We start from the raw sequence: 22056 nt of genomic DNA, 5'->3' as shown, positions 1-22056 counted from the left end.
CAACTGGAGTGAAGATCCCATAAAGCTTTTTCTTTTGAAAGGCTTAGTGCAGGACTTCATAAATTGGACCCCAGAATGGAAATGTTTTGAAATATCTCAACTGTGAAGGCAAGACTGAGGCAGGCCTCAGCAGAGTCACACTTGGTGAGAAGGGGGCACTACAGATCAGGCATGCCGTTAGGCAGTGTTTGTGTTTATACAAAGCTTTTAAAGGCAACTATTTGTAGCAGCAAATGCTGAGAATGGTTGAATTACAGTTCACCTGTACCATAGCCCCTAGCTGATGAGCCACCATGACTAATGATAAAATGACTGACATTTCAAGATGAGGAGGTGGTTTAAAATTAAATAAAGAAGTGACCTAATTTACAGGGAGAAAAGTAAGGTTCTTGCTTGCCATCTATGTGGCCCCTTGGAGGAGAAGGATGCAGTTTATTCCATTAGAATGACTGAGACAAGGGATTGACCTTTGCCTTAAGATTTCCTGAAAGACTCAGTCTTATATACAGGATTCAAATTTAAATTTAAACAGAATCTTACAACAAGCTAAACTTTCTTGGCTCTTGTATAAAATCAATATGGATGTGAATAATTCATCTGAGCCCAGTGGATTTCTGCCTCAGAGAACCTAGGAGAGATTGATCATAGACTTTTTGCACATCCTAGAGTCAATTTAAAAAAAAAAAAAAAAGGAATATCCTAATGCAACAATTTTCCTAACATGTTGCAAGTTTATAACTGATGTTTTTTGGTATGAAAGGGTATGTTAATGAGACGAGGAGGGCAAACTTGTTCCTCTTCCTTTAATAGCTATACAGACTGAATACCCTACAATAGGACCTCAATAAAACTGATCCTATATGGCTACTATTAAAATGTTGAATAATATATTGGTTTTAACAACATTATATAGGATCATAAAACATTTTGAGAAGTATACAAATTGATATTTCCCCTGTTATATTATCAAACTACTGGCATCGTTTGAGAAACTAAAAGCTACTCATTTGAAGTTTGAGGCATGAAGCTGATGACATTACCATAACTTGTCCTAATCCCAACTGTCTGAAGCATGAGAATCGTGAGGTCTCTCTTCTTGAAACAGCTCCTGTGTGGCATTTGGCTCAGTTTTTTACCCAGCACTGTGCAATTTTTAGTGGGAATGAGGTGTCCTTGAATTGCACATTACTGAAGTGTAATTATGTATGCTAAAAGTGTTTCCAAGTGGGGGAAAAAAATAGATACATTTTCAATTGTAAATATAAACTGTTTATTGGCCCCACATGCAGCAGTGTGACAACTGTTATTAGATTTCCCCTTTTTAATACTTCAAAAAGTGGAAGATGGATAATAATTTTAAAAGTAGAAGACAGGCAGCCTTACTATGTCAGTTTCTTTGTGTCTTCCATTTTTATGTGGAACTGCTTCTGGCAGACTGAGTATGAGGTGCTCAGCAGACAATGGATTTTTGTTATTAATTTTAAGCATAGCTCTAGAACTTGAGGTTTCTTGTTATCTGCTATATGGCTCTTCTTTTAACAGGCCTTACACGTTTCAATGTCTCACGAATACCTCCTCTTCTATTCGTGGTCATGAGGACCAACTTTTATCATTTGTGATCCTATAACATCCCTGTGACGACTACAACAATTTTTTACAGTTAAAAATGAGTTTCCCAGAATAACTTTTTCTCTTTAGTGTGGCCTTCTTGGAAAAGTTAATTACACTTTCTTCCTTTGCTCTTTTCACCTCCGAGCTCTACCTCTCTGTTCTGCTCCTTCCAGATGGAAATAAGTGGCAGAATCATGGCACCAGCCAGCAGCCCATGGACTGCACCTGGGAAACTATTATATTAGGATACATCAACACTACTAAGGGTTTTTTCCCGTCACTATTGTAGATTCACTCCCTCAGGAGACAGTAGTTAGGTTCTGGAAGAATTCTTCTGTTGACTTCATTGTGTTTTACAGAGAGGGTTAGGTCAACCTAACTACCTGGGACAGGGTGTGACATTCTGAACAGCCCTGAGAGATGAGGTAGATGGGCCTAAGTTTTAGATGGAAAGCAAGCCGTGGATTCACAGTACCTTAACTGAATATACTGGCATACTATTAATTTCCTCTGATCATTGCCTTGGAGCTGCAAGACACGGGAGAATTTAATAGCCTGTCTGCTAACTTTAATTTTATGCTTTGCACGCCTCTTACCCTGCCCCAGGTGTAAATTGTTAGTATTTGAGTCAATGCCTGAGTATCATGCTTAGGCCTGTCTTTCACATAAAGGCAAACCACCACCCTGGCCATAAATTATTATTAGCGATTACAGCCCTGATTGGAGGTTGCAGCCAAGCTCTGGGAAGGGAGCAAGATGGCTTTATATGCCCTTTGCAGACTCCTAATTTCTGGAGATATTCTCTGCCCTCTCCCTTCCCCCATAAGCGAGAGCTTACTGGAGTTGTGGGCAAGCTGTGGCCTGCATACGGCCCATCAGGATAATCTGGCTGCAGCTCCCATTGGCCAGGAACTGTGAACCACAGCCATGGGGAAGTGTGGGGGAGCAGTGCCTGCAGACAGTCAACATCAGCAAAATGTCTCGTGGCCCACAATCGGATTGCCCCGCTGCATGTGGGCTGCAGGTTGCCCACCACTGGCTTATGGGGTGCTCTTACTTATAGGTGCTCACCCCTGTGATATTAGAGGCTATGCTGTTAAGGGCCGAGGTTCCCAGAAGAGTCTGGACAGGACACTGTAAAACTCGTGTTATGTGTCATAGTTTCAGGGTAAACTGTACCTTTGACCTCCCCACTCCTGGCAACTCTTCTTTGAATTCAATCACGTGAGGTATCAGGCTGCTATTGGTCTCTCCCTCCAGCCTGGGGCTCTAGGCTTGCATTCCCTCTGCATCTCACTGTGACTTCCACAGGAGATCTGATCAGAGTCCAGCAGCAGTGATTAATCTTTCTCAAGGGGCTATAACAGTATACAGCAGCATAGGTGCTGGAACTGAGGAAAGTACTGTCGGAGAAAAACTCAGTTCTCGCTTTTTCTTTGGGTGCAGCAAAATCAAATACTTTATTATTTCTCCAGTAATTACAATGGAGGGAGAGAGTGCCCTAGGACACACGGTCGCCCCAGTCCCAGACAGGTCTCTCAACTGGTAAACAATTACAGCAAGCATTTATACCTTTGTTACAGACAATAACTAGCAATAATACAGACAATAATGAGCAACAGCTGCATTTTGTTTATACATAAGCCATCCTGCTATCTTATTTTTCTCACTCCTAAAAGACACCAGTCTGCATATTTGGTTATCAGTTACAAGGTCGTAATAACTTTTTACACAGTTCTTTTCCTCTCGACTCACACTATCCTTGCTTCTACAAGTCTCACGTCATTAGGGTTACAGCTGGCCTAACTCTTGCTAACTGACTGACATGCATTAAAATCCCCTTCAAATCCTTGTTAATTCTTTCCCTGCTTCCACAGTACTATACCCCCTGGCTTGAAGTAGTAAGAACAACCAATATATGGTTTCTATCGTTGGTACCCCCACTATAAAAACTGTTCCAGCATCACTGTACAAGTTACCAACCACCCTTCATGAAACAGGATGCATTTTTTCTGAGGGTAAAAGCTCTACAGAGAAAACACATTAAAAACAATAAAAAATAACCTATACACATGTGCTAAAAAATTGAGGTCAACCACTAGTCTTATGGGATCATAGTAGGCCACAGTGTTTCCTGCCATGAACAGTTGGCCCTGTCAGTTTGCTGGATCAGAGGGAATGCTCTGTCTGCTGAATTCAGCCCTTTTATGCCAAAAGTCCTTGTGTTGGCTGTTGGTCTCTATTAAACCCAGTTTGAACTAATAAAGGGCAACCTCCCTAGGGGCTTGTACTTCTCTGCGGGGGGTTATATCCTGCATGATTCACCTTAATCATACCCTGGTTTTAGTTACTGAAGGAGCTCTGGTAACCCTCCCACCCTGGGGTTGCATACGATCCCAGGCCCACCATGATTCATAAATCACTTATAAACCTAATACAGTATGATACCCTGTATGGTATGTAGTTGCAATCTGTTACAATATGCACGGGCAGTTGGAACCAGACACCAAATAAACCAGTTCTCTTGAAAGCACCTTTAGCACTGGGGGTTTTGAACACGGAACACCACAGCCCTGGAGACTTATGAGTCACTGCAGCTGTGTGGAATAGCTGGAACATAAAGTTCTAGTCACATCTATTATTAATAAATAGGTTCTTTCTAGGAGCACTACAGTATGACAATGGAACTTAGAAAAATCTACTTTTGAGGAGTGAGGAGTATGTGTGTAGAAATGTTTGAGAGAACACAGTATATGTGGAGGAAGGAATAAAGCAGGAATATTGAAGTGTCTTGGCTTTCTCTCCTCTAATGCATGAGCACTGAACAGCTGGCAGAAGTGAGCTGACTCCTGCATGTACATGGAATCAAATTAAGAATATTGGAGGGGAGGGGAGGGAAAATCCCAGAACAAAAGAAAAACCAGAGAAAATCATGCCAGAATAAAAGATCCTCATGGCCATCTGCACAGGATCTGGAATGTGTTTTAGCCATTGCACGTTCCTTAGATCAGAATGGGAAAAGTTCACAAATGCAAAGGGTCTGGATAAAAAGAAAAGAGCAGTGTAATGGGATAGTCTATCCCTTCTAGCCTTATTTCGAACAAGATAGGATTATGAGATGTACTCAGGGAAGGTGTCAGGTGATGAGCTGTAGGAAGCACTGTGGCTTCTGTGGCAGGTGCTGGAGTGGAGGCAGAGGAGGGGCAAGGGGAAAGGCCTCCACAGAAGACCTTGGTTCAGAGGAAAAGCCTCACTTTATGTGTGGAACATAAACTGGAACTGTGCCTGGAAGGAAGAACCTGAATCAACCTTGGGTCGTCTGGTATGAATCCTTCCTTGGCTGGAAGAGACAGGTCAGCCGTTCACAAGCAGCCACACTAAAAGCTCTAAGGGGTGAAAGCTGCCACATGATCTATTAGCACCTGGGTATGTCAGCAGCACAGGGGGAGAATCCATGTAAAATTCCACTAAATGTGTCATACGCTATCTTTTCAACCACTGAAATCAAGAATCTAGAGAAATAATAGATCAAGATCTTGCCAATCACACATGGATGACTTATGCAATTATCAAATCTTAAAATGCATGATAGATTAGTAATAGAGATGAGAAATACAGAAACTTGGATGAGTGTGTGGACTCTGAGCATTATCTCTACCAAGAGCTTTAAATATATACTAAGCTAATGAACAAGCTCCCATCCAAATTCAGACCATAAGTGGATCAGACACAGGTAATGTCCCAGGTAGCACAGTAAAAACATTAAACAACCCAAAGTTGTGCAAGGTAGATACAGATGGTTGAGAATACTGTTTGGGATCAGAAGAATATCAGTGTCACCAGCAAGATGAACTAACAGGAGGTGCAAGAATCATCATCATATCTGATGACTGTCCAGTATCTGGACATGGAGATAGCATAGGGGAAGCTGTGACAGATCACAACCCTAACCTAATCTGTCTGCTAGAAAAGACTTGAAGTCAATCTAAAATTAAATGAAAACAAGGTGAAGTTTCAATTGACTGCAATACCATATGTGAGACAGTTGCTGACCTACCAAAGGCTATGACCTGACCCCAAAACTCAGAATAGAGCAGATGCTCACACCTAAAGATCAGTTCAGGAATTGCAGAGATGGTGACCAACATCCTATCCTGAAACATATGATGTGAATAAAGAGGCAACCACATGATGTGGTGCCAGTGTGATGGGGCTTTGGGCAGCAACCCTACAAAAAGGACATCAAGGTCACCGTTGCCAACCAACCAAGGACATGCCTAAATTGAAAAGGAATGTCTTGGAATAGTGTTTGCATGTGAAAAATTCAGCCAGTATTTTCAAGGATGGGAAACAACTAGAGTAGAAAGTGATTATCCTCTAGACCATTTTAAAAAAGCCACTGTCAGTGACACCAAAATGCCTTCAGAGCATACTACGGAAACTGCAATGCTACAGCTTAGATGTACATACCTGACTTCTAATCCAGAAAGGCCTTGTGGCATGAAAATTGGGCAACTGAACAAGAATGAGATCCTCAACCTGGCGGAAATATAGAAAACAGAAAGACAAAGCATTAACCCAGCCAGCTATGTGCTGGGGATGACAACCCCTTTCAGTCCTGGATGGGGTGAAAGTGACCAGGTAAGCCAATTAACTCCACTGGGTGCATTCTACTAATTAGAAGTAGGCTCAGCTGGGCAGGAACAAGTGGGGCCAGTATAAAGCCTAGGAGTGTGAGCGGCAAGGGGGCTTCTGGGGATGGCTGTAGGAAAGCAGGTAGCAGTTACTTTCTGGGAAGGGTTTTTTGATGCTGGTACTCCCAAAGAGAGAAGGGGAACCAGGTGTGGTAGGAAGCAGTGGAGGGAAGGAGCAGTGAGGGCTAAGAGAGGAAAGCCCAGAACTGGGTTCCAGTCCAGGGACCCTCAGCTCAGCAGAGTAGAGAGTGGGCCCAGGTTCCCCTACCAGCCACTGAAGGAGTGGCACTGAGGTAGTGGAAGGGAAGACTGTCTATAACTGCTAGGGAGAAGAGAATTTGTTACTGTGGAAGAGGGGAACGCTGAGTGACTCACCTGCAGGGCTGAGTCATGAAGTGGATGCTGTGGTTCCAGGGATGACAGAAGAGCTACAGACCTGTGAAAGAGACAGAACGATGGCATGGAAGGAGGCATTGACCTCGAGCTAATTCCCAGAATGACCAGAAGGAGGTGCCAGACCAGTAGTGAGTAGTGCCTCCTATGACATGCCAGTTTCAAGGCAGAAGCCAGAAAGAGTCTGTGAACAAGCTATATAAGACAAAGATTTAGAAGTGCTTACATCAATTTTTTTGGTCAGGATGGCCAGACACCAGGGGAGAAACCCCACCTGCTTTCCAGGGAATCCTGGAACAATAGAGAGGAACTGAGTGTTCAAAATAGCATCGTATGTAAAGGCAATAGAATCATAATACCAAGAACAAATTCTCTCAAGAATACATCAGAGCCATTCTGGAATAGAAGCATGTCTGCTATCTCCTTGGCTGGTCATGTCTGGCCAGCATATTAAAGAAATGGACAGAATCCCTACTCATTTTGAACAGAGTGCACAGACCCCAAGTTTGTCCTTCCTGGGGTTTGGTTTTCCTTTGTTCATTTTGAGGTACAACACAGTATAAACCACATGAGCTTGCCCCTGCCTAAGTTTTCCCTTCACAACCTGCTGTGTACTAGTTCGTTCTGTGCAAAAACAAGTTTCTTCACATCTTTATATCCCGTTAAGAGGTAATCACATCTACCTACCAATGTAACTCAGCATACTTGGCCTGAATTTTGATTCACATTAACTTGGGATAACTCAACAGAAGAGCCTTGCATTCTTAGTGGGGGGAGGCCTGTAAAAGTCTTCCACCCTGTAAGAGTGTATATAAAATATGTTGAATGTTCATATATAGTGGTATACTTGCATTTTTAAAAACAAACATGAAAATAACTTGCATTTGTATTTTCACTACAGAATGAACTTGATTGTAATAAATAAACTTTGAAAAAATATTACAAAAAGAAAGCTTTACCTCTGAGCTTAGTAGTATCGTAGTGGTTTTGATTTTTTCTTAAACCTTTACTATAATTACAAATTCTCTTCCCTGTGCTCTTGCATCCGACGAAGTATTCACCCACGAAAGCTCATGCTGCAAAACGTCTGTTAGTCTATAAGGTGCCACAGGATTCTTTGCTGCTTCCCTGTGCTGTTTCATGGTCAGCTAGAGCCCTGTCCTGCATACTGATCTGTATGGATAAACACTTGCACCTCATTGACATCAGTGGGGATCTATACAAGTGCAGTGGTTAGGCTGTGTGTGTCTCCATGCAGGATCAGGACATAGTTTGTAAATTATAGGCCCAATTCTGCAAAGAGCTAGGGCCCAGATCCTCAAGGGTGTTTAATTCCCTTTAATTTCAGTGGCAATTAGAAGCCTAAATACCTTCTGAGGATCTGGGCCCAATCCTCTTTCTCTTATTGAGTTCAGTGGGAATTGAGAGGGTACATCAACTCACAGAACTGAGCCCTTATGCATTTAACATAAAGTAATTAGGAGGTCTTGAATGGAAAAATGCTTTTCATTAGTGTTTCTGACTTTTTGTAATTAAAACTCTTATGCTAATACAGCCTTACTGATTTAAAAACCACACCTAGTTTACCTCTAATGATGCTGAATCACTCAATATGAGACTTGCATTCCTAAGTGCTTTGTACGTCCTATCATTTAGGTCTGTATTTATGTACACATTGAATATGCATGATTCCATTATCCTTATGAAAATTAGATCCACAGAAAGGGTTGGTTTTTTTTTACCCCTATCTTTTAAACAAATCCATTTATAATAAGGATAGGTCAGAGCTACTTACAACCTTGTATAAGACAATTAAATGGCAAATAGGAGACTAGTACTATTGGAGGCCCTATGGAAGATGCGTATGGAACGTCTCCTTAGTACAGAAGAATAACTAAGAGAAGATGGGCAGAACATTTTCAGGCTTTTTTAAATAAACCAAGTCCAAGTGAACTATTAGAAATACATGATGAAGACCAATCACCAGAGCTTGATATTGACTTAGGAGACATTAAATGGAAGAAGTTAGAAAAGCCATCAGTAAACTTAAATCGGAAAGCAACTGGAGAGGATAACATTAGTGGAGAGATGATTAAAACAAGTGACAAAACGGCCTCTCTCCTCTCTCCCCCCCTCCTCCCCCCGCCTGACATTCCTTGGAGTTTTGGATAGACTATGGAGTGAAGAAAACAACCCAACCCAGTGAAAGGGAGGCCTTGCTAACTAATAACTGGAGAGGAATCACATTTATCTCAATGGCTGGGATAATTGTGTGCAATTTCAGCCTGGACCATATCAAGAAACAGATCTCTTGCTCAGAGAGGAACACACAGGTTTTAGACCACTGAGATCATGTACACACCATATTGTTTTGTCAGACATATTATAAAACGTGAAAGCATGAAAAGGCAAGAACCTCCTGAGATAAATTTCATAATTTCCAGAAGGCTTTTGATAGCATACACAAAGACAATCTTTGGAAAATTATGTCATGCTATGGAACACCAGCAAAAATAACGAGAATCATCAAGGATCCAAATGATAATGCCAAATATGCAGTCAGAGATGTGGACAACATGAGTCAATGCTTTTCAGTGACAACTGGAGTAAGAAAAGGGTGTATTATAGCCCCACTATTGTTTGTTTTGAACTGGTCATTGACTGTCATGAGGAAAGTAACCACAGAATGCAATCAAGAAATTTTATGGACAAATGGTAAAGCCCAGTTAGAGGACCTTGTTTTTGCTGATGACATTGGCCTGCTTAGTTCATCATATTCCTTAGTGGAAGAAAAGACCCAGCTTTTGGCAGACACAGCAAAACAAGTTGGTTTGTTTTCAGCAAGTGGAAAATGGTGGCAACATGCTAAATGTCCAGCAACAAATAGCAAAAGTAGCAAACAACTTTCATAAACTTGAAAAGATTTGGAAAAGTAGCATGGTTAGCTGATACACAAATCTGAATTATGAACGCTGAACCTCATGTCTGTCCTCCTTCATGGAGCAGCGTAATGGAAATCTACAATGGAATTTGATAAAATTAGTTCATTGGAATGAGTTTCCCGCAACATCAGAAACTCTAAGTAGAGCAACCCAATCTGAAGCATCAAACGGGTAAAAAGACATATTTAGGATATGCTCTGAGGATGCCAGCAACACGACTTCCACATTGTGATAATATGAATACCACCTGGAAAGAGGGTAACTTAAAGGAATATTATGCAGAAGAATACAGAAAGAAGCCAAATCCATTAATATGACACTCAGAAGCCTGAATAGACCAGCCCAAGACTGAAATAAATAGTGGTCACTGATGCATTTTAGGGTGTGGGAAGATGATAAAGAAGGAGAGGTACTGGGCCGTACTCCATAGTTGTATAGCTATGTCATACTTTTACTTTTAAGTTAACTATGTCACTATTTACATAGCCACCATGGGTTTCCCAGATCTTTTTGGATGTACAAGAACAAGGACCCTGCTCCAAAAAGTTTTTAAAACTTGGACAGTGGATGTTTATAGCCCCTAGAAAAGTGGATCAATATTATTCAGTGTGAATAATAATAATTATGAATTTAGCCTGATCTTAATCTAATTGTTCACAAACTGATCCTCATTTCTCCAAATGCATTTGTTGTGTGCATAAGTATCCACCAAATAATTTGGGTATGAAATTCAACAAGGCCTATACACTTCTGAAGTCCCACATAAGCAGTTTTGATAGCTGTGCTGCCCAAAGGCTTTGTATGGGCTAGATTTCACCCTGATTAATCCTTTTTCCTTTACTGTTCACAAACTGATCTCAATGACTATTCACAATTTTGTTATTGATGTTATCATCTAAGTCACATGATATTGGATCTGGTCCCTGATGAAATGACTGAACTCTTTTAAACCAGAGAAAAACAAATAACTGCTAATGAGTAATGGACTACTGGTACAAAGTATTGGACAAACAATCATTTGTGCAAGCTTCTCAGAACTTCAGGATTTGTGAACACTTTTTCATGAATGCCCATTCTGAATAAAAAAACAAATAGCAGGGGATTGAACTCAGACTGGGCTCAGATTCACAAATAAAATTGTTGAATCAGGCTTTTTTTACCATTCTGTCAGCTCTGCTAGTGTATTTTATCTTGAATAAAGTAAGTTAGACTAGTTTTGGATTTGAGCAATGTTTGGAGGCTACATCCCCAGACATCCAATAGAAAGGGAAATGATTTATTGAAAATGAAAGGTCTAGTTTGAGACATGCTAAAGAAGAATCTTAATTGAAATGCACATCTTAGTCAAATTCTGTAATCTTGGTTATATTTTTTTTTTCAGTGATTGCATCAGTACTGAGTTGGCTCAGTTTAGAGACTGCCTAGTGTCACACCTCATTCAAAAAATCCTCCTTAAATAAATAAAATAATAATTAGCTATATACCTATCTCCTAGAACTGGAAAGGACCTCGTACTGATTTTTGCCCTAGATCCTGAAGTGGCCCCCTCAAGGATTGAACTTACAACCCTAGGTTTAGCATGCCAATGCTCAAACCACTGAGCTATCCCTGCCCCTCATAATTTGGCCTGTTATTTCTTACAAACACACAAGGTTGAAATAAGTTTCAGTCCTTCCTTCCTGCCCAGTAGTTCAGCATCAGTGGTAGAACAAAAGATGGAATTCCCACTTGAGTACCTTGCTTGGTGGCTGTCATTTGTATGCTGAAATGGAAAAAACTGAGATGATTTGTCTTGGGGGAGGGGAACTGAGATGATTTGTATGCTGAGATGAAAAAACTTGTTGGGACCCAATGAATCTTGATAAGGGCCCCCACAGAAAAAGAAGGATTTCTCATTTTGTTTACAGACTGAAGTTTCAGGCCATCACACTAATATTTATCAGTCTCCAGAAACAGTCCTCCTTAAAACTTAGTTTGCTATTTTTTCTTTTTTTTATTTTGTGCCTTGACTGTAGAAGTACAATTTTATAATGGTATTAATGAATTATTATATCACTGATGCAAAAGCAATATGATTGGTATACCACTTGTGACTGTGGATCTGAATTATTATTGCAAAGTAATTACGATACCCCTGACTCAAAATAACTTGTAATGTGACAGCATTGTCACTGCAGTGACTGAGGCAACAGAACGATGAAATGAGTGTCATGAAATCTGATGGTAAAGAGCCTGTAAACTTAATATAAATTTTACAGCTGTGCGATGGACTGTCAATTCAAATTTACTCCAAACTGAATATGATTGCAATGACTGCAATATTATTTACAAAGCAAATAAGCTCCACCATGACTTTCTAGTGGCTGATGTTTTCAGTCCATGTAACAAGATATGTTAAATCACTGGATGTTTATTTTAGGACTAGGATTACCTGTGATCTTGAAATTTAGAACATATGTCAAACTTCTCTTTCCCTGGGTTGGGTTGTTTTCTTCACTCCATATTCTATCCAAAACTCCAAAGAATGTCAGGCGGGGAAATCCTCATATCAGAAATCCTGATACCCAAGAAAGCATTTTCTCTTAACTCCCAACTAGGCATTGCGAGCAGCAAACCATAGAATTATATACAGTTTACATGACCTGCATCCAAAGGGATTAGGCCACATCTGAGGCCAGACCTGGAATATTGCGTCCAGTTTTGGTCCCCCCCACTACAGAATCCCAGCTCTGAAATGTTCCCCAAACCAATCACCATCTCCTCAACTCACAAATACATCTCGATTAATCTGCCCCCTGCTGCTCAACCATTTAAAACATGCAATACAGTTAAAGCTAACACAGTGCATACAGCTGGAGTGCATGTAGATAATTCTCACTGCCATTGGCTGTTACCAGCTCCATGGGGGAACAGTTAAGGTTACATGGATGTGTATACATTACCTCTGTATTTCCTGATTTATTTTTTTTTAAGTTTGAGTTTTGCTGAACTCAATATCCTGGAACGGCACAAGCTGTCACAGGGAAACTTTTATGATAAAATGTGAAAAGGATGGACACATTGGTCTATGTGCCTTTTGACTATCCTTAAAATTTCTTGGGCCAAATTCATACTTGGTGTAATTCAGTGGAGTTAGTTACATCAGCGATAAATGTGGAGCTGTAATTTTATATGGTTTAGGTTAGAGGGGAAGGTGAGGAATTGTGGTGGGTTTTTTTAGAACAGTGAGTCAGTTCCAGTAGGTGGAGCTAGAGGGCATAAAAAGTAAATTACGGACTTGTGTGATCTAAGGCAACAGATGTGCATAAGCCAAATGCCAACCACAATTATTTTGCTCTTTTCAATCAGTTAAAGCAACAGTCACCTATGTCTTCATTTTTTTTCAAGGTTTCTTTATTACTTCCTTTTTTCTGTCACTGTTTGTGAACTACCACGGTTCAGATGCAGTATCAGCTATTTGCATAGCCGTTTCTATAGTTGCTTCCTTTTCTATAAGTATGCACATTGAACTCACTCTTGCATACCATTTTCAGAATAAAACTTTTGGGAAAGTTACTACTATAAATGTCCTGAATGTGTCGTCCTTTTCTGCTGACAGCTGATAACTGATCAAAAGGAAATATTCCTTATGTACATCTTCACCACCTAGTGATTAGTTGCCAAAATGCAGTTTGTTTTTTTTCCTCTTGAACTTCTATTCATATTACTTGATAGACTGACTTTCTTAGCTAGATTAGTTTTTGCAAATTATAGGCTCTCTTCTGCTCTTTATCATTTGTGTGTATAGATTATCCACAAAACACTGGATGTGTATAATCTATATGGTAACATAGCACAACAGTGCTCTCAGAGTATATCTTCACTGCAGTTAGCCCAGGTGAGTGGTACCTGGGTCTGAGCACCTGGGTTAGCCTAGCCTGGCTTTGAACACCTCCACTCTATAGCCATACCTGCTTTACTGCATCCTCAGTTTTCTGGACTCACCCATGTGTCTCATGTGTGTCAGGGACACATACCATGTGTCTTTGTGTTTATATGCTCTATGATTTTTTTCCCTGGTCAGTTGTGAGAGAACTTGTCTGTATTTTGAAAGGGAGGGATTGTGGGAGACATTGAAGGACTATCAGAATTCAAGTTATTGAGCTGGTGTCCTCACTGCAAAGTTAGAATGGAGTTAAAGTTAAGATGGAGCCCATACCCCCAGCTAGATAAACTACTCTGGGGCTAAAAGCACCTCCAAACCCAAATAAAAGCTTTTTTTTCTGGATGGCAGGGGAGTTCAAGCTAAAATCAGGTAATAGCCCAGGTTAACTCTGCAGTGAAGACATCCTAGGTCAGGAGTCGGCAACCTTTCAGAAGTGGTGTGCCGAGTCTTCATTTATTCATTCTAATTTAAGGTTTCACATGCCAGTAATACATTTTAACGTTTTTAGAAGGTCTCTTTCTATAATAATATATAACTAAACTATTGTTATATGTAAAGTAAATAAGGTTTTTAAAATGTTTAAGAAGCTTCATTTAAAATTAAATTAAAATGCAGAGCCCCCAAGACCGGCGGCCAGGACCTGGGCAGTGTGAGTGCCACTGAAAATCAGCTCATGTGCCACCTGGCACATGAGCCATAGGTTGCCTACCTCTGTCCTAGGTGTTTGGTAGCATACTCTGCACTCCATGAATATAGAGGCAAGTGTTGTTGTTGGTGTTCCAGGTAGAGCTGGGTGAAATTTTTAAAGTAAAATTTTTTTAGGTTGTTTTTCTTCTTGAAAAGTAGGCTTTTTTAAAAAACTGACATTTTGTGAAAACTGCTGATTTTTTTTCCAGATGTTCTGTTTTCAGTGAAAACTTTTATCAAATGGATATTGCATTTTTTATGTACTGAATATCAGGCAAAAATCAGTAATACTTTCAGTAGTGGTTCTAAATGATTTTATCTCTTGACAAGCTCTAGCTCTAAGCACTAGATGCAACAGTCTCCAGCCCTTGGTGGGTCCCCATAAACACATGCAAACCAACAGTTCCTAAATCAGCCGAGCTGCAGTTTTGTATAGAGCTCTGCAAATAACCCACTTTTTTCTTTGCTGGCAGTTCTGGAGGTGGGGAAAATGTTTCAGGTCTAAAAATAGTTTTGGACAAAAAACTGTGCCCAGCTGTAGTTCAATACAGAGCTATAAAAGTAAGGGTGTCAGTGCGCTCCCCTCCATGCCATCATCCTGCTGCGCACATGCAGTTGCCCCTATGCTTCCTACCTTCAGAGCACTGTGCCATTATTGGAACTGCAAAGGGGAAGAGCAGTAGGATTCTTTCAGGGCCTAAGTGGCAGCTAGCCAAAATGAAAGGTAAGAGATCCTCGAGGGGAACCTTAACAAGCCTAACTAGGAGCACAGATCTGGTTTTCAGAGGATCCAGGATGTAAACTGACAGCTGAAAAGCTCACAAAATGAGGAATATGAAAGGCAGGAGCCAGGAGGCCTCGCAGTCTAAAGGACTAGGAGGAAAGCTTTTTCTCAAAAACAAGAGTGTAGGCTGAAAAAATCCTTCCTTTTGTCTTGTGGAATTTTAGCCTGAAGGAAGTAGGATGTTTTGGACATGTAAGGAAGTAGGATGTTTTGGACATGTAATAGAGAATCTGTGCTGCCCCAGCAGTTGACCTAAAATCCTGTAATTATTGGTTCTTTTCCTAGCAAGAGCAGTTAATTTGCCACAATCTTGGTGTGCAATAATAGGAAAAATAACCTGAGAAGAGAGAATAATGTCCCTTCACTTCAGTCTGTTCTTCTTTCCCTTGTACTGAAGAATACTGACCAAGGTTCCACCTAGGCCTATTATAATGCTAACAAACACGTACTGAGTCACAGAAAACTGGAGAGGCATCAGGGAAAGATTCATGCACAGAGGTAAGCAATACATTAGCCAGTTAGCTCACATTCCTACTCCTTTGGCTACTCATCACGTGATGAAGACACAAGGGATATGTTTCACAAGAGGGTGTTGGCAAAATAGAGTGGCCTAATTAAATCAGGTATGCATTTCTACACCCAAATGTCAATGTAGAAGCAGTTTCTACAAGCCTTTCTGGAAATATGTTTGTGTGAATGGTACAGATTGTAAGGCCCTAGGGGGCTTTTATAGTCCTCCAAAGTGTGACTACTCCTGTGCATGTGAAAATGGGGGATTGGCTCGGGCATAGCATACATACGCGCACCATTGCTTTCTGTGCTGAGTGCACTGGACATACATGCTTTGGAGGATGTACTTCTGGCAAATTTGACTCAAGATTTACCACACTGGATTAGTTCATGTTCCATGTGGTTAATTAATCCATCAAGTCTCATAACTTGCCTCCACACCTAATACCTGATTCTTCAAAAGATGGCAATCCTCACTTCTACTGTGCCTAGCCACTTGTACAATGTTGTTCATGGGGTGAAAAAATCCTTCCTGTTTTCATTTTGAAAGCTTGGGGTGGGCAAATCAGAAAATGTGAACATTATGTCCCAGCCCAGGAATCTAAGCTCTAGACTGAACATAGAGATGAAGAAAATAGGCTGGGTCAGAACAAAAGGAAGTGACGCAGTAGTGATAGTAAGCACACCTTGGGGTTAGAGCCACAACTTCTAGAGCCACATTTTTGTTTTGTTTTTTCTGTGATTTGGTTTATTAGCTTGTCTCTGAGGGAAATAGTTGGGCATAATGTTCTGGGAACGCGTGTGTTTTCAGAATAAAGTTAAAGGAAGAGATGTTGAAGCCTTCATTGACACTCTGTATACTTTCTTTCTCATATGCATATTATTTTTCTTGTAATAAATCTTAAGCCAAACAGTCCCCTTTGGCCTAGAATTTCACATTCCCTCTCATATATACCTTGAGAAACTCCTCCCTACACTCTTGGCATTGTGCAGAAGGCTAAACGGGTGAGGGATGAAAAGTATTTGCTCAGCCTTGAGGCTGCTGCTGTCTGCTCCTCTAGGGGGCACCTGAGTCTAACAAATCAGCAGTGAGCCACAACTGAACTCTTGTCTCACCAGTGATATTCCACCCAATCATTCCTATCCAACCACCATGGTTCATGAAGGAACCGACACACAAATATTAAAAACATAGTTAGTGCTGTGCCTTCTCGACAGGTGAAGCCAGTATTTATTTTATCATCAGCCACTGAACAGGGCTAAGCTCCACATGAAAGGTTTTGCTTTAGAAGGTTAAAAAGCTTCATTTTGAGTTTTTGTTTTTGGCACTGAAAATGCTCAGAATGAGTCCAAGTCTAGATGGCCACAACAGTGTGAGTTCCTCTAATTTTCTGTGGAAATGACCCACTTTCCAGTTGATGCACAATTACAAGCATTTTTGGGCAGTTGCTGTTTCTTCCTATTATACATGTAAAATACACATTGCCTGTGTTAGAACCTTTGGGGATGTTACTAGAATACAAATAATATTAAATACATTTATATCAGATCACTTTAAAGCTTTTCATGTCATGTCACTTCTTGCATTCTGCTTTGAATTTCTTCACTTCCTTCTCTAATTCCATTTCCTTTTTTTGTCTATTTTCTTTCTCCTTCTTTTATGTTTTACATGGTGATCCATTATTGTATTGCCACTGTCCTGTCTGGAATAAGTGTTTCTTATTATATTTCAAATTTAGAAGAGTTTCCCCAAGAAAATCTTTTTTGGCCAATATTTTAAAGAGCATATTCCAACAAATTGTAAAAAAAAAATCTTATTTACAGAAATACAGTTTATATTTTTTTCTAATTGGCCGAAGTATGGAGGAAATGTGTCTAATCTGTGATAATCAGAATGCAATTTTTCAAAAGAGATTCAGTGAGCATTGTCACTGATCAGTGAAAATGACAGCACCTACAACATTAATCACTCAATATAATAGCAGCAAAGTAATTGAGCTGGAAACAAATGGCACCTGTTGAAAATCCACATTTTTTTGCTGTGCCTCAGTATTCACCTAGCAGTAGGAGACTGTTATCCTAGATCAACATTTTATTCCACTGGCATTCTCTTTTAATCATGACATCTCAATGACAGTGTGTCATGTGACAGGCTCATTTATCGTATGTTTAGTTCTCATTTGTTCTGAGAACAGTTTCATACGTGCTGTCCTCTGTAGTATTATTTGTATTACCATAGCACCTGGAAGCCCTAATCATGGACCAGGACTCCATTGTGCTAGGTGCTGTACCGAGAACAAAAAAGGAATCCCTGCTCCTTAATTATTTAAGGCTTTGAAAATTGCGACAGTGCAGTGCTGGTCTATCTAACTTGAGGTTTAGACTACAGACCTACGCCTAGACAATGACTGTGGGAAAATTAGGTGAAGTATTCTGGAAATACTGGAAAATGTACAGCCTCAATTGTGAAAATTCCTGTGAAGCGTTAAGCTTAGCTTTTAACTTAGCAAGCAAAAGCCAACTGCCAATTAATGAGAGTTTCCTTTGGTGTATATATTATATTATAGGAAGAAACTTGGAGAGAGAATGCCTAGAATAAACACAAACCAAGTTTATGCTAATCTGATACTACATGGAGCATACAGTCATATCTTCATTTTTTAAAAACCATGGACTCTATCCCCAGTGCTGTTTTTGCTGCCTTTATTCCTTCCCTCTTCAGCAGGCAACACCTTCATTCTGGATGGGATGGCACTAGGGTGACCAGATATCCTGATTTTATAGGGATACCCCCGATTTTGGGTCTTTTTCTTATATAGGCTCCTATTACCCCCCCACCCCTATCCCGATTTTTCACATTTGCTGTCTAGTCACCCTAAAGGGCACTCAGCCAGCCTTATGGGAAGTTATGTGTGAATAGGAAAGTAGATTATAGCACAAACACTAAAAGCAGATCAGCAGTCACTCTTTTCCCAGACAACCTGATTTAAAGCCCATTGAAGCCAATAGGAGTCTCTACATTGATTGCAAGGGGTTTTGGATCGTACCCAAAGAAAAGGCATGCACAGACTCTACTACTACTTTGGGATCAGTGTCATCTCCTGCATAATAGGCTTGTGTCTTTCAGTTGGTAGAAGAATATGCTGCAGTGGAGAGACCTCAATGTTGAAGCAAAACCAATATTAATAAAATTATAAGAGAAGGTTATTCACCTTGCAGTAACTGAGGTTCTTCGAGATTGTGTCCCTGCGGGTGCTCCACTCCAGGTGATGATGCGTTCTGGTGCCGTTGATCGGAGATCTTCGTTAGCAGTGCCTGGTTGGGATGCACGCACCCAGCTATCATCTTGCATCATCGTTAGGGTCTGTCTGTCAGGGGCGTCTCCAGGCACCAGCGCTCCAAGCGCGTGCCTGGGGTGGCAAGCCGTGGGGGACACTCTGCCGGTCGCTGCGAGGGTGGCAGGCAGGCTCCCTTCGGCGGCTTGCCTGTGGCGGGTCCGCTGGTCCCGCGGCTTTGGTGGGCCTCCCGCAGGCGTGCCTGCGGAGGGTCTGCTGGTCCCATGGCTTTAGCGGACCTCCCGCAGGCATGCCGAAGCCGCAGGAGGTCCGCCGAAGCCGTGGGACCAGCAGACCCTCCGTGCTTGGGGCGGCAAAATGTCTAGAGCCGCCCCTGCTGTCTGTTCATGTGCATCCTGCACCCGCTCAGTTCCTTCTCTATTGTAGAGTCATTTGATTCGTACTCCAAAGTAGAGGGGAGGAGGGTGGGTAGTGAAGCACCCACAGAGGGACACATCTTGAAGAACCTGCAAGGTGAGTAACCTTCTCTTTTTTGAGTGCTGTCCCTGTGGGTGCTCCACTCCAGATGAATGTGAAGCAGTACCCACTATGGTTGGTAGGACATTGGAGTTGCGTCATTGATAACGGTAGACAGTAATGTGTGGCCTACTATGGTGTCTGCCATAGTGTCCTGTGTGATGTCCATGTGGCCGCCTTGCATATGTTGGTAATAAGTATGTTTTGCAGGAATGTAACAGATGTTGACATTGCTCTAGTAGAGTGTGTGCTGATGCCCTCCGGACAGGGCTGTCCTTAGGCACACACAGAATACACAGCTGCGTAGGGCACCACGTAATTTGGGGCACCAAATTTTGTGGTTCCCTAGGTAGCTGCATGCTGTGTATGCAGGGCTGGCTTCAGTGGCCAGTCCTATCCCCTAGACAGTCCCCTGCTCCGCCCCTGCACTGTCCCCATTCGATCCCTTCCCCCAAGCCCCTGCCTCTGCCTTGCCTCTTCTTCTTTCCATTGCTCCTCCCTCATCCTGCCCCCATTACCCCCTTGCCCCCAAGTCCCCTCCCCCGAGGGACGCAGCCCGTGGGATTAGCAGGGGTACTGGAGCTGGCAGAAGAGGTTGGGCCCATCCCCACACTCACCCGCAGCGGCGGGAAGCAAAGCAACCCGGCCCCAGCCCACTCCACTCCGCCAGCTCCCAGTCACGTTGCTTCCTGCCACTGCCCCTGGCGAGTGTGGGGGCAGGCCTGACCCCTTCCTCCAAGCCCCCACCCCCAAGCGACAGGGCTGGGAGGTGGGGGAGCAGAGCAGGCTGGGGCCAGGTCGCTTTGCTTCCTGCTGCCACCGGTGAGTGCGGGAGGGTGGGCCCACCCTCCTCCTGCTGCTGGTGCCAGACCCCCGCCCTCCAGTCCACTGTGCTGCCCTGGGCCTCCCTGCCCTGCTGCTGCCCCCCACAGCTCCTGGCCCCATGGCCCTTGGGTGCAGTCCCCCTGCCCCTCCACGGAGGGACTGGCCTTCCAGCAGAACGGTCACTCCTCCCGCAGGGGTGGGTGCAGGTGCTCGGGCTGCGTAGGGCATCACCATAGGTAGGGACGGCCCTGCCTCCGGCAGTTGAGCATTCTGGGTCTGGTAGCAGGACCTAATACATTCAGATATCCACTTGGAGAGTCGTTGCTTGGAAATAGCAGCACCCTTCGATTGTTCGGTAGTGGACACAAATAGTCTAGGGGATTTACGGAATGCCTTAGTTCTGTCCAAATAAAAGGCAACTGCATATCTGATATCAAGAGTATGTAATGCTGCTTCCTGTGGGCTCTTATGAGGTTTGGGGTAGAATGCAGGTAGGTGTATTGGCTGATTGAGATGGAAGGTGGATGCCACCTTGGGAAGAAATTTGGGGTGGGGTCGCATTGTAATCTTGTCTTTAAAGAAAATCGTGTAGGGAGGGTAGGCCATTAGTGTGCTTATTTCCACAACCCTTTTTGCTGACATTATAGCTAGTTTCATGGACATGAGTAGTATGGAGGAGGTAGCCAGTGGTTCAAGGGGAGGTTTCATGAGACCCCAGAGAACTAGGTTCAGATTCCAGGTATTTGTGGGTAGGTGAATCTCAGGGTAAAGGTTTTGAAGGCCTATGAGAAAGCGTTTTATGGTGCGGTGGGTGAAAACTGAAAACCCGTCCAGTGTGTCATGGAAGGTAATGACTGCTGCAAGGTGTACTCTGATAGAGCTGAGCAATAATCTCTTTTTTTAGTTGAGGAAGAGGTAGTCCAAGATATCAGGGAGAGGAGCGGTGTAGGGTGGCAAAAGTTTCTATTGGAGCACCATATGGAGAACCGTTTCCACTTTTGCAGGTAAGTTTTACGAGTGGAGTCTCGTTTACCATGCAGGAGGATGTGTTGGACCTGCTCTGAACAAGCTAGTTTGTGTATTTGGAACCCTGAAGGAACAATGCCATCAGATGGAACTTCTGCAGTTGTGGATGGAGAATCCGACTGTTGCCCTGGAAGAGCAGATTCGGTCTGTTGGGAAGATGTCTTGCAGGGTGAATGGACATGCACAGCTGGTAAGGATACCATGTCTGTCTGGGCCAGGCCGGGACAATAAGTATGGTCCTGGCCTTGTCCTCTTTGATCTTGCGCAAGACTCCGTGTGTTAGTGGGACCGGTGGAAAAGCATACATGAGTACCTTGTTCTACGGAATGAGGAATGTGTCTCGGAGGAACGTGGTCCTGAGTCCCGCTCTGGAGCAGAATAGATGGCATTTGCGGTTTTGTGTTGCAGCAAACAGATCTAAAGATGGGGTGCCTCAGCAGGAGAAGAGTTGTTGCAGTATCATGGGGTGTAATTCCTATTCATGCTCTTGTGAGAAGTGTCTCCTGAGTGTGTCAGCAGCAGTGTTCTGACACCCAGGCAGGTAGGAAGCAGTGATCTCTGTGAGATGTTGTATGCACCAATTCCATAGTTGGATGGCTTCCGTGCAAGGGAGCGCAATCGCCTCCACACCCCCATCTGTTGATGTAGAACATGCATGCTATATTGTCTGTCAAGATCCAAATAGATTTGTTCCTTATGATTGGGAGAAAGTGGAGGCAGGCATATCTAGAAGATTTATGTGCAGACGCATCTCTGACTATCTGCCTTGTATTGTGTGGTCTCCCAGGTGCGCTCCCCAGCCTATCAGGGAAACGTCTGTCATGAGCATGAGCACAGGGGAATTTTG

At 42.5% G+C, this 22056-nt stretch overlaps 1 long non-coding RNA gene across 1 annotated transcript in view; it reads left to right on the top strand.

Annotated features, from left to right (window-relative positions):
* Positions 1-21556, top strand: part of LOC123374812 — a 35121-nt gene extending 13565 nt beyond the window's left edge. The window contains exon 3 of the long non-coding RNA XR_006581207.1: positions 21224-21556. This is a non-coding gene — a long non-coding RNA (uncharacterized LOC123374812). The remainder of the gene's footprint in view (positions 1-21223) is intronic.
* The last annotated feature ends 500 nt before the right edge of the window (positions 21557-22056 follow it).

This window comes from Mauremys mutica, chromosome 7 (genome assembly GCF_020497125.1).
Source record: "Mauremys mutica isolate MM-2020 ecotype Southern chromosome 7, ASM2049712v1, whole genome shotgun sequence".
NCBI classification, from domain to species: Eukaryota; Metazoa; Chordata; order Testudines; family Geoemydidae; genus Mauremys; species Mauremys mutica.
The sequence above is the reverse complement of the archived record's forward strand: the minus strand, read 5'-3'. Positions and strand labels throughout refer to the sequence as shown.